This window comes from Oreochromis niloticus, linkage group LG3 (assembly GCF_001858045.2).
Source record: "Oreochromis niloticus isolate F11D_XX linkage group LG3, O_niloticus_UMD_NMBU, whole genome shotgun sequence".
NCBI classification, from domain to species: domain Eukaryota; kingdom Metazoa; phylum Chordata; class Actinopteri; order Cichliformes; family Cichlidae; genus Oreochromis; species Oreochromis niloticus.
In genome coordinates, this window is record NC_031967.2 from 1,188,584 (window position 1) to 1,202,592 (window position 14,009).

The 14,009-nt window shown below is 46.9% G+C and overlaps 1 long non-coding RNA gene across 1 annotated transcript; it reads right to left on the reverse strand.

The window, feature by feature from the left end:
* Window positions 1-3,402: 3,402 nt before the first annotated feature.
* LOC102076898 (uncharacterized) lies at window positions 3,403-4,107 on the reverse strand. Its single transcript, XR_003214776.1, has 3 exons — window positions 3,863-4,107; window positions 3,643-3,773; window positions 3,403-3,551 (listed from the first exon to the last, which is right to left on the reverse strand). It is a non-coding gene; the product is annotated as an uncharacterized LOC102076898 (long non-coding RNA).
* Window positions 4,108-14,009: the final 9,902 nt, after the last annotated feature.

Sequence of the window (14,009 nt, forward strand, 5' to 3'; positions counted from 1 at the left end):
TCTCCCTGCTCACTGTCAGCAGCTGGCAGGCTCAGGTCCTGCCTGAGACTCTTCATCTATCAGTGCCAAAGAATAAATATCAACGCACAACATGCACATTACAAAACAAGTACATGAATTACATTTATTAGTGAAGTGCTGACGTTCTTTCCTAAACTTTGGGCCTTAATTAACATTACTGTTAACTAATGTTTGCTTTGCTTCTTAACCAGTGAAGCACCGAGGGGCTTTCTGAGGTTCCTGCTCGTAAATGCCCAAAATGAGTCGAGTATTTCTCTGCAACTACAAACTCTGTTTTCATCAGAGGTGTAAATATTACAGCACTGTGTCAGAGTCACTGAGGCTGGAACACAGAAAAAGGAAGTAGATGTATTTATTTTTAGATTTTATTGCCTGGAACCACTTTACAAATATGCTTTGGGTCACAATTAACTCCAGAAAACCAGGAATCCACATATGAACATTATCTGTGCAAAGATTTATGCTTCTGAAGGTAAACAGTGAAACCTTACAGCACTAAATGCACAGATAGCCAGGCGTTTCACATTTTGGTACCATCTGCCAGTTTTAGTTTCTTAGGTATTGAAGAGCAGAAATGATTTAATTTTATTTACATGCTTAAAAATGTTTGCTTTTGAATGTTATTTGAAGAATTACCCACTCAGGCACTGTGGGCCTGTTTCCCTTTGCATAACCGAGTGTTGGAAACGCGCCTTTTCTCTTTAAACTCTGAGGGGCTGTAACTTTGGCTTCTATTGGCAGATTTGCATGATTGACCCTCTTTTTAAAATAATTTTAGCCAAGAGAATCAAGTTAACATCACTGTTTTTACGTCAGGTCCACCAATCAGAAGTTGCAGAGCAAAAAATACACGTAACCATAAATTTACAACACTCACCCTGGTCCAATCAAATGTCTGTAGCCGGGCAAAATTTGTGATTTTCGACGTGAAACGGCTCTGAGGCATTGTGGGAGATCGAGTGAGGAAGGGAAAGTTCTGGAGTCCCGACTGGATGTTCACATGTTGGAAGGAGTAAATTTTACGTTATATTTTATTGAACGCTGTGCATATTTGTGGTCTGCTGTTTCAGCTGGTTCGATGAATTTTGGTCGGAGCGTGATGAAACTCACAGTTTTGGAATCTGTCAGATCTCAGCTTTTAAACAATGTTTTGCTAGCTGCAGTTTTGCACTAACGAGGCTGCGTTGTGTTTGTTGTGAAATGACGTAACGGCTCCTAACTGTTTGTTGTTCTTGCTGTATTTGGTGGTTGCAGAAATGGTTTAAAGGAGCTTTTAGCTGAGATTCAGTTATTTTTAGGTAGCACACACGCCGGGACTTATATTACAAAGCTCGTGTTACAGTCGATTAAACTGGATCTCTGCACCGATACTGGGAGCACTGGGGCTCATTTAATGTTTGTCAGACTTCAGCTACATGACAGCTGTGGGTAAATACAGATTTATGACATACCAACAAACTTCTCAAAATGTCGACTCTAACCAGTTGTAGAAAAGCTTTCATTGCAGGAGGTTCAAATCTTCTTCTTCTGTAAGATTTCACACTGGAAATTCCTATTTTTCTCATTAGCACCACTAGTGTTGGGACTTGGATTTGAATCTGATGAGCACTCCCACAAAGGACAGATGAGTGACAGCACAGGGGCACTTCAGGGGGCCAATCAAATTTCAGCTGGGACCAGTGCCCCTGTGGCGCCACCCCTGGAACCACTCCTGGCACCATCATACCCCCACAATGGTCATTTAACTCATCTGGTCAGCACACAGATGCAGTCGTTTCTAACTGTGGTTAAGGCGGGAGAAGGCGCTGCACTCTTCTCCTAAATTAGACCATTCAGACAGGATCACGTCACACGAGCTGATAAGGAGAAGCCAAAACTGGAAGCCACGACTTTGTTGAGGGTGTTTTTTGCAAAGGTCTTTCTACAAATTCAAGTTTTCAAACTGCTTCAACATCTCACTCTGTGTATTCGTGTGTCTCTGAGCTTCGGTGCAGGATCATCATTAAAATGGTGGGAAAATGAGCATGATTGCAACGACCACGGCACAATGGATCAAGTTACAAACATTAAGCGATACTGACCAACGCACCACAACGACTGTGTCGCACGACACAGGATGTGATGTCACAACTGGTGCGAGACTTGCTGGCCTGCTCCTATGAGGGTTGTTTTCCGGGGATGGCTTGTTCCTCTTAGTTGCGCGGTCGGGGTTCCACCAGGTGTCGGGTGGTTCTTGGGGTCCAGGGTCCCGTCTTTGGCTTTCTCTGAAGTGGCCGGCCTCTGCAGTGGTTGGCTGGCCGCTGCACTGGACCGCTAGTACTCCTTCCCCTGGCTGTGGGAGCTCCATCTGTGGCAGCAGGTGGAGACCCATTGTGTACATCTGCTTCACCCTCGACTTTTCCCCCACCACCCTTCTTTTCTGTCCCTTTTCTTTCTTCTATTCCTCTGCTTTCTTCTATCTGTCACTGATCTGGCCTTCACCCTGTCCACGCTATAACATCCACACAGGGGGCTAACGGCATTCTGGCCAGACTGGAGCTCTTAGTGGTAAATCCTGTGGTTTATGCATTTATATGACACATTTAGACCAGAAACACTGGATCTTTCTTAGGCGCAAATAATGATTTTAACTGTGTAAAACTGAACGTCAAAGCTCTTCAGAGGTGACAACAACAAACAGATCCTGATCTGTTCCACTGCACAGGTGGACTCCAGTCCAGACCTGGTCTACAGATCTGGTCCAGAGTCATGTTGCTATCGGGGCTGTGTGACAGTATATGCTGCTCTTCTTCACTGCAGTCATCACATCACATGGTTCTGTAATCAGCACAAACACAACCTGAACATCATCCACTGGATTTAGAAGATTCACAGCAGTCATTTTTATTATGAACTATGTGATTTTGTATCTGTTGTCACTGTTTTCAACTCAAAACGTGATCGTTTATTTTCTACTTTTTTGGTTTTGTTTGTTTGTTTGTTTTTCTGTCCCATTTGGTTCTTTAGCCGTCAGAATTGTTGTCTGAAGACCAACAAGGAGACCCAATGGATTTACTTTGCCAAATAGATCATCACGGCCTTGCTGTATTGGTCCATTTGATCGACCTTTGTTGTTATTATTTATTTTATTTTCAGTTGTTACAGACGGGACAGACAGAAGCAGGCATGGAGGCTGGATCTCCTCCATGCCTGCTTCATGCCCTGGGGGGCGGGGCTATGGCTCTCTACACCCTCTAGCAGACCGTTACATGGGGAAACCTTTTGAATACAAGCGCGCTGATCCACACAGGTGTGCACACGGGTGTTCACTGTTCATAGACATGAACTACACATCTATTGTTATGCTGAGTGAACGGACTCTATGGCAGAATACACAGAAGCGCAGAAAATGCAGGGAGTGCTCTTTATTTACTGTGTCAAACTTATTTACACGGGATGAGATAATACTGATGAATAAACAGAGGGAAACCAGGGGAGGAGGCTGACACGCATTCGGAGGGAAAGGGGTTACCCGCGCACGCAGGGTGGATCTATGAGAAAAAGAAAAAAGAAACTTTAGGGGGAGATGCCAAACCACTGGTAAGAAACAGCAATAAACATGGGGAGAGTTGGAGAGCTCACTTGTCACACTGGCTGTACAGGCTCGGGCGAGGATTCTCGGGATGTGGGAGAAACGCTGTGATTGATCTCCGTAGTGATCCCGGAAATGTGGCTTCAAAAACAGCTGACAGGTAAGCGGGTGATGGATCCGGCTGAGGATACAGGACAACAGGTAAGCAAACAAAATCCAAGACATAGGTTGGCCGTAATGCACACAGCAGAGAATTAACAAACACGTTACCACTCGAGGAGGTGGCAATACTCCGACACCAGTAACGCTTCATCAAATGACGTCTGGTGCACCGCCGGTGTGTCAGCATCCCGTGACACACCACCCCGCCTACCTGTGCTGAAAACAGAAGCAGACCCCGTGACACCACACCAGAGAAACCCCACCAACTCCTAACATCTATTGGCTGCTATTTCCAAGCACATTGTGCGCTGTCGGTCCTGCTTGCTACACAACAACATTCAATATTTAGTATTTACTGCTGTTTACACTTAATTAACCTGATGGTGTTGTGTTTAGTATGTTGCTCTGTTTTTTGCTTGTTTTCTCTTCTTTTTCTCTCAACAGGTGATCCAGGAGATGTTTTTTCTCTTCTTTCTCTTTTTAAGTTTCCTCTCTCACTGTCCCTCTTCCCTTCTGTTTTTCTTTTCCTTCATCTTTCTTTCTCCCCTTCCTCTCCCTCAGTCATGTCTGTCCCGTCTATTTTCTAGTTTTGACCCTTTCACGCATGAATTATGACAACCTCAATCAGGATTTGTTTCTTAAGTGTTTTTATTCATCTTTAGGCATGAAAAAAGATTTTTGAACTTCATTTAAACGTGTACTTTTCAAAGAGTTTTTTTTACATGTCCAGTTAGGTGGACAACAGGTTTTGACTGGGTATGGAGGGACACATCAGTGTCCAGTGTAGTGGTTTATGTGCAAGTATACCATCAACACTGACACAAATACAAGCCTTTGAATAGCTGTGACTGTAGTGACCACTGTGTGTGAAAGGGTTAAGTGATCAGGTTTAACAGATCAGTGATAAATCTGTGCTGTTGGATCAATAATGAAACTGCTGTTAGAAATAACTCTGATTCTGGTGTTTATATTCTGATAAAATAGATGATAAATAGTTTCAGTGCGTAACTCACAGAAAGAAGCAGAACAGTTCACATCAGGCTGAAACCTCTGCAGTGTCTTCTTGGCTTCGTCTCTAAATTTTAAAGTTCTGTAGTATTTTATAAGAAACTCCTTTAAATTGTCCTCCATGCAGCCAAGTTTGGTTCCAGTTAATTCCTCCATATAAAGAAGAAGAAATGACTTGTGTTCATAAAGGATCTTCCTGTTATTCCACGTTTGTTGGAGAGAAGTTATGCTTATAAGTTTCCATGTGTAACAGTCGCAATAGTGTGGTGTCTCTTTAAGACAACTTCATGTTTAGTGATGTCACAAGCATGCGCCCTGCCCTCTGTTGTATGAACGCTGCTGGCTTCATGTATGATGAGACAGCAGCCGTTCAGCCTTGTTGGTGAGGAGTGTTTATTAAAGGACGAGCACTGTGGGATTCCCAGTACCAGTGTGGTCGGGAGTTTTTGACTGTCCTGCTGTCTGCCGCCTCCTCTCAACCACTCAATACACATGTCAGAAAAGCTTGCTCATGAAAACTGTTTCCTCTTCCTACTTTTCACAATAAAAGTCCTGCACAGCTGTACTCTGGTTACTTGATATGTGACTATTGTGGTTATATCAGTTTGGTATCAGATTTCTTTTTTCCTAACACATTAAGGATAATATACTCTCTTTCCTCTTTTCCCAACTGTGGTATAAAGCACAGCTTAGCCTTAGCAAATGTTCAAAGAAAAGTCGTCACTTCCTGATTTCTGTTTCACTGATAAATATTGTCACACTGGGGTTTTTGCAAATGATGTCAGTGACCACTGTGTGGCAGCTGGAGTCAGACAACTGAAGCTCCCACAATCAAGACCACAAACAGCTTTCAAAGGAGATTTGAAGCTTTTCTGTCAGCAAGCTTCATGATTTATGGGACTATAACTGGAACAGAATCTATCTGATCACCAATGGTGAGCTGGCATGGAATTATTGTTATGACACTTTTATCAAAATGATAAATAAGCATGCCCCCATGCTCAGATTTAGAGTGAAATGCAGAAACAATCCTTGGTTTTCTCCTCAGCTATGCAGTCTCCTTAAAAACAGGGATGCTGCTCAGGCCAGAGAAACTAAATCTGGAGCAGATTGGCTGATTTGTGGCAGCTCGGAAATCGTTCAGCCTCCTTCATTAAAAAGGCCAAATCAGAATCCTGTCCTTCAAAAACTACTAAACATCTGAATGATCCTAAAAAATTCTGCAAAAGAATAAAATCTTCTCATGGTGACATAACCACCAATGAGTTGCAGCCTTTGCTGTAAAGGAGTTCACAGATGAAATGTACCTACAAAGAAAGTAGAATTTATTCAAACCAAGCAGTTCAGCAGGGAGTGGATGTGCTGTTGGGTTGTTGGAGGTACAACACACAAGAAGGCCGATGCAGGTGGATGCAGAGAGAGGCCAGGGCCACGTTCAAACCTGAACACGCTGCACAGTGTTTTGTTCCATTTGTTAGAGATGAATGAAATGCTTCCTTGAAAGGATGTGTGCAGTCACCAGTGGGCGTGGAAGCATGTGCGCCCTCATTTGGTGGGTATTGGTGACTGTCAAGCCTTTGAGTCGCCGAGCAGCTGAATAGGGGAATAATGTTGACGCGCCCGCTGTTCAAAACGTAAGTCAAAGTTCCAGATTAAAAACTTCTTTATTTGTTATCAAATCCTTCAAATCCAGAAAAACAGTGATCAAAATCAACATTCTAAGCTTGAGCGGTCAGCAAACGTCGACTTCTCCCATCACCCACTCATTCACAAAAATCCCCTCGGGACGTGAACAGGTGATATAGCGATCACTATTACTGTTACCGACACCACGTGACCCAAAGCTACGCCCATCCACAACAGTGGGTGTGCAAGAAAAGTCATCCTGTCACACAGCAATGCCTACATCAATCACACCACTCTGCTTAAATAAGAATAATAATGTTTAGTGAAGCAGGTGAAGCAAAGGGCTGCTTTGAATAGGCTGGGAGACCCAGGTGTGCTGCTTTAGCTGGTGAGCCTCTTATGCTAGCCTCCATCTATAAGCCAAACAAAAAACAAGGAGCAAGAGTGTCCAAACAGTTCAAAAAACACAGGAAAACACATCAAAACGAAACGAAATCAAAGCTCAATAAGAGTCCACGAACAGTTCAGGGGGTCGACCCGGAGGTCGGCCACACAGGAGCCAACACAGGTCAGGGGGCCGGCCATGCACACGGCAACGGGGGCGACGGGCAAACAGTTCTGGAGGCCAACCGTGCACACGGCAACGGCGGCGACGGGCAAACAGTTCTGGAGGCCGACCGTGCACACGGCAACGGCGCAGGCAAAACCAATCGGGAGGCCGACCACTTGGAAGGCAGTGGCGGCCACTGAGCAGGTCTGGAGGTCGGCCGCGATGCCAGCGGCGGCGACGAACTCTTTCCGGAGGTCGTCCTCGACGGCCATGATGCAAACTTAGAGGCCTGGAAAGCGGCCGGCAGAGGCGAGGCGGAGCAGGACGAGCTGGGCCAGACGGAGGCAGAGCCGAAGCTGGGCCGGACGAAGGCGGAGCCGAAGCTGGGCCAGACGAAGGCGGAGCCGAAGCAGAAGCAGAAGCCGGGCCAGACGAAGGCGGAGCAGAAGCTGGGCCAGACGAAGGCGGAGCAGAAGCAGAAGCAGAAGCTGGGCCAGACGAAGGCGGAGCAGAAGCAGAAGCTGGGCCAGACGAAGGCGGAGCAGAAGCAGAAGCAGAAGCTGGACCAGGCGTAGCAGAAGCAGAGGCTGAAGCTGGACCAGGCGTAGCAGAAGCAGAGGCTGAAGCTGGACCAGGCGTAGGCGGAGCGGCTGAAGCTGGACCAGGCGTAGGCGGAGCGGCTGCGGAACCTGAGGGCAGCGAGACGGCTGCGGAACCTGAGGGCAGCGAGACGGCTGCAGGCGTGGATGAAGCTGCAGCTGCAGGCGTGGATGAAGCTGCGGCTGCAGGCGTGGATGAAGCTGCGGCTGCAGGCGTGGATGAAGCTGCGGCTGCAGGCGTGGATGAAGCTGCGGCTGCAGGCGTGGATGAAGCTGCGGCTGCAGGCGTGGATGAAGCTGCGGCTGCAGGCGTGGATGAAGCTGCGGCTGCAGGCGGCGATGATGACGATGTGGGTGACGGCTGAACAGCCCTCCCCGGACCGCCAGCCGACGGAAGGATGTGCTGGCTGGGTCTTCCAGGACCCTCAGCTAAAGAGGTGTGGTGCTGGGTGGGCTCCTCGGACCCACCAGCAGACGTGGCATAAGGCTGGACGGGCGACTCCGGCCCTCCAGCTGACGACACTTGAGGCTGGACGGGCGACTCCGGCCCTCCAGCTGACGACACTTGAGGCTGGACGGGCTCCTCGGGCCCTCCAGCTGACGACACTAAAGGCTGGCTGGGTCCTCCAGGGCCCTCAGCTAACGAGGTGTGGTGCTGGGTGGGCTCCTCGGACCCACCAGCAGACATGGCATAAGGCTGGACGGGCGACTCAGGCCCTCCAGCAGACGACACTTGAGGCTGGCTGGGTTCTCCCGAACCCCCAGCTGACGACACGTGAAGCTGGCTGGGTTCACCTGAACCCCCAGCTAACGTGGCTTGAGACTGGACGGGCTCCTCGGGCCCTCCAGTGGAAACAGACACTGAGGCAGCAGGTACGCAGACCTCTGCCGGTGTGGACACTGGTTGGAACTGAGCAGCACAGCGGCTAGACTCAGGCAGCAACAGTGGGATGCCGTCCTCAGAGGGCTGAAAGTGTTCCCCAACACACTCAGCAGAGGACGGAGGCAGACGGGTGAACTCACTTGAGCTCTCAGGGGGTGCTGAGAGCCGAGACTGCTCTGGTGAGTTCCCCGGTGATACTGCTGGCGCTGGCGTCTTGACCTCTAGGGGTCCAGAGTCAGCTGGTGAGTGACACCCAGCCTCTGGGGAGGCCCTAGAGGGAGCAACTGTCTCTGAGGCGACCAGCTTAAGAGAACCAGCAGATGTCGTGGTGAAGTGTGTTCCCTGCTCGTAACGAGACTGTGAGGATGGTGACTGAATGAGTGAGTGAGCAGACAGAGGAACAAGTGGCAGCTGAGCTATAGGCAGCGGAGACGACTGTAGTGAAGGCGTAATAGGTGGTGGAGAGGCCAACAGAACTGAGGGCAGCTGGCCTGCTGACTGAACTGAGGGCAGCTGGCCTGCTGACTGAACTGAGGGCAGCTGGCCTGCTGACTGAACTGAGGGCAGCTGGCCTGCTGACTGAACTGCTAACTGTACTGCTAACTGTGTTACAGACCCCACATTGAATTGTGGTGAAGGTGTGGATGGGGGAATACGGTCAGGAAGCACTGTTTCAGTGAGGTCTACAGCTTCCCCTGAATTGACCAGTGCAGATGAAAAAGAGTCCAAAACATTTTCAGTCTCTAAACTCATAAAGCTAAACTCAGTAACTCCAGGCTTAGACACAGTGTGAACACAGTCATTAACCCTGAATGTGGGCTCAACCAAGGCAGTCTGTGGCGCACCGGCCATAGGTGAGACAGAAAAACCATTGTTAACTTCAGAAGGCACACAAAAAATAGCTCCAGAAAACACAGTCTCTGAATCTGACACAGCAGAAAAGGTGTCCCTTTCACTCACCACAGCCGGCTGCTCTGTCATTCTGAACTCCGGCTGTGGGGTGCCGCGCCGGCGGCGTGAACATCGCTTCCTCCGTGGAGACGGCTCCGACAGGCCGGGTAACTCCTCATCCGGCGGTACGGACGGCACGTCCTCCGTTGAAGCGAGCGGGTGAGCAGTGGCGGCGGGGGGGTGAAGGTGTAGTTCATGGAGAATGAAGTTTTGTATGAGCGGATGGAGTGAGTCCAATAGCCAGGGATAATCGGACAAAAGCTGTCGTAGCCTGACTTCCAGAACGTAAAGAAACGCTTCACCCTCATGCTCAAGCCACAGGTTGATTATTTTGGTAGCGGAGTCCGTTATAAGCTCTCGAAGCTCTGTGGGTGGGGTGAATGCCGCTGGATCCATATCTGGCTGGTCCGTACTGTCACGGCGAGTGAGGAGAGCCGTGTGAAAAAAGGAAAAAGAGGATCCAAGCGCAGGCAGTCGTGAAGGTGTGAAGGTGATTTATTGACACAAAAATATCGAGAGGCAAACGACAAAACGGAGAACTAAACTATACTGGGACAGCTAAACTACAGAGCATGAACAAGAACACGAACCTGAACATAAAGCAAGGTGGACGACGGTACAAGATGGTGACAGCAGGGAAACACACGGATGAGACATGGTGGATACACAGACGGACCAGCAACTACAATACAGAGGACACGACTTAAATACACACAGAGAAACACAGGGAGATTACACACAGGTGGGGAACACAGCTGGGAATAATCAACAAGACGAGACAGGGGTAAAACTGAACACACTCACATGAGACGCAGACCTTCACAATAAAACAGGAATAAGAAACCATCACATTAAGACGCAGACTCGACACTGAGAGAGACAGAAAATGACACATGGAACTTGAACCAAACATGCAATAAATATGAGAACACAAAACCTGCAAACTAATCCCTAAACAATAATAACCCAAACATAGATTCATAATCATCATCATCATCGTCATCATAATCAGCACAACAAGAGGATAAGAAAACAATCCATCATTCAAAAATAAACCAAAACATAATAAACTCAAAATACTGGGTCCGACGGACCCAGAACCGTGACATGTCCTCCACAGCAGCTGAACCACAGTGTGCAGCAGAAGGATCTCCATGGTAGAAGTTCATGAGCAGTTTGTGATTAGCATTCTTACGTAGATCTCAAATGAAAAACCAATGATTGATGCAAAACTCATTTGTTGCTTTGGGTTTGTTACTTTCAGTTTAGTCAAAGGAGTTTGCAAAGAAAAGCGTCTGGACTTCTTTAAGTTGCTTGAAGACGTTTCACCTCTCATCCAAGAAGCTTCTTCAGTTCTAAGGTCAAATGGCCGAGAGTCCCAGATTTAAACCCAGTGGGAGTATCCCCCCGAAAGAGGGACAAAGGACCCCCTGGTGATCCTCTAATCACATGAGCCAAGGTGTGAAAGCGGGTGTGGGACCTAATCAGCCAGGGTTTCGGGTGAGCTCATTGTGAAACCTGGCCCCACCTTGTCATGTGAATTCCTGAGGTCAGATGGCCCAGGATGTGAGTGGGCATTAAGGCGTCTGGGGAGGGAACTCAAAACTGGATTATAGATGGCAGACAGTTGGTGTCGTAAACCACCACCTCTGTTCAAAGATGGTCGCTCACAGTGGACATAGATGGCCTCTTTCACTCCTCTTTCAAACCATCTGTCCTTCAAACCATCTGTCTGACACAAGACACAAGAAGTGGAATCCTTCACTGCGCACATTAACGCTGTGGATAAAAACATCAAGTTCACCAGGGAAGACCCAAAGGATAACTGTTTGCCTTTCCTGGACTAGTAGAGTTGCCAACGGCTCCTTAAAAATGGAATGGTCCCTCATTCAGAGAAAATATTACAGGTTTTGTATTGAGCTGAGAAGAGACGCAGTTTGTCCCGGACTTAAGCTACAATGAAAAAGACACAAAGCTGGAGTTATTGTGTCTTTGCTGCACAGCTGCCTCTTCTTCTCTCATTCTCTCCCCTCCCTCTCCTGTTTCTACTTCAATCATGAAACTGATCAATGATCAGCTGATCGGCTTTTCTCTCTTGTTTGTTTATCGCCCACTTTGCTCCAGAAAGAGGAAACCAGCGGATGTCGCGCTAAACAACAGCAGCATGTTTAATCTTGATCAGCTGTTGTTAGAATTTATTTAATATTAATTTCTAGTATCAGCTGATGTTTGCTGGAGCCACAGCTGTAAAAGCTGCTGGTCATGATGTCGGTTTGGATATGTGGTGAGAGGGAAACATGCAGATGAAACCAGGAGATGTCCTTACTGAATCATCAGAGCTGAACAGGTGATGGAGAAACAGGTTTACCTTTTAGGTGACATGAATGAGTTGAAGGGAAGTTATGAGCTGTTTCTGAGAGACAAATAACACCAGGATCCTTTTCTACGTAGCTGACAGCTGGTAACTGTGCAGGGGCGGGTCTAGCAAAGTGTTGCCAGGGGGGCAGGTAGGGCATTAACAGGGAAAGGGGGGCACAAAAAATACTTTTCTTTCTTATTCTCATTTAAAATGTCTCGCTTTTAATAAATAATTATCTGAATCTTGCGAACAAAGTTTTTATCTGACGTAAAATATATAGAAATCATACATATACCAACAAGACAGTGTACATCACTGTCACAACAGCGTTTGTCTTCATTCAAAGGCTTTATGGCTTTAATACCTGGTGGGCCGGTCTCTAGTCAAAATGCCCGATTTTTTTGTCCCAGTCCAGCCCTGCAGGTTAATACTGGCAGTGTCACCATGCCAGCTGACTGTATTTTATCATCAGCCAGTGTTGTTCTTTATACATCAATATTACCAAAGTTTACCATAAGGCAGCATAGAAAGTATTTACTTGCTTTCAGGTTTTATTCAAATGTTAGTCTTTTCATTTGTTTCCCCACTTTTTTCCTGTTTCAAAATCAAACACCAGTTTGTAAGAAGATTATCTTCTTTTTTTAATAGGCAGGTAAAGTTTTGCATTGGCTAATTTGCCAATTGTATGTTAAAAATGTTTGTATTTTAATATTCAAAAATGTTTTTGCCCAAAACATATGTGCACTATATGTCAGTAAAAATACTATGCAAATATTGCTGTCCTTGAATGCTGAGTAAACACTGACAAAGCACTGATTGTATCTCTTGTACTTCATCAACGCAGTATCTAAAAACTTTGCACCGTAGTGGTTAAAACCTCATTCTAATAAGAGTCAAAAGCAAATTCAGTTATTAGGTTTACAGGGTTATTGAATGATGGTTAACTGTTGGTAGATTTTTTTTTTAACATTATCTGTCAATTACATCTGCCACCCTTCTCCAAATCTGTGCCCCTACCTGGCCCCCCCAACAAAAATTTTCTAGACACGCCACTGACATACACAAAGGCTTTTGTACAAAGTGTTAAACAAACTGCAGCAAGTGTGTTCAAGACTTTTTCCCGTCTTATTTCTCTTTATTACACATAATCTATGGAAACGTGTGGTTTGATTACTTTGCATGTGTGGATTTGATGGGTTGTTGCCACATCTGGTGAGATTTTCATGTCAACAGCACCTTCTGAAATATGTTTCTGTAGAAAATTGGTGACATTGGTGAAATTCGTCCAATAGCCGCTCTATTTAAACCCCATAACCACACTGGGTAGCAACCTCACCACTACATGGCACAGAGATTTCCACAGTCTGCACCTGTGTGGAACAGGAACATGACACAGAAATGTATTACACAGATCTGGTCTGGTTAAATATTACAGTTTATCTTTCAGGTTCATTTCTTGGATGATTTTGTAAGAAACAAACTGCTTGAATGCGACTAAATGAGTTGGAGGAACGATTTGAAGGTAAATTATTATTACTTGGTGGCTTTTTTGCAGCAACTGTGACACTTAGTAGTAGAACTGACACACAAAACAACAACTACACTAACTATATACTCTGCAACACACCCAGTGAGCTTGATGTGAAAACCTTTTCTGTCTTACTGACATCACTGAGTTCATCCCTGAAGTTGGTCCAAAGATTCAGACGCAGTCTTGGGCAGTTAAAGGTGAGTCTGTCACGGGTCTTTGTGACCCAGCATTTTAACTTGTTGTATTTGATGTTGTGCTTCTGAGTCCTTGGTTGTGCTGTTTTGTGGGAAAACTGCCCTTCACTGCTACCTCTCCCACCTGGAAAACACAGACTCACACATCAGGCTACTTTTGGTTGATTACAGCTTTCAATCCTGTGATCCCACACAAGCTGGCTACACCTGCACCCTCCACCCTCTGTGACTGGCTACACTCGGCCTGCACCCTCCACCCTCTGTGACTGGCTACACTCGACCTGCACCCTCCACCCTCTGTGACTGGCTACACTCGACCTGCACCCTCCACCCTCTGTGACTGTCTACACTCAGCCTGCACCCTCCACCCTCTGTGACTGGCTACACTCGACCTGCACCCTCCACCCTCTGTGACTGTCTACACTCGGCCTGCACCCTCCACCCTCTGTGACTGGCTACACTCGGCCTGCACCCTCCACCCTCTGTGACTGGCTACACTCGACCTGCACCCTCCACCCTCTGTGACTGTCTACACTCGGCCTGCATCCCCCACC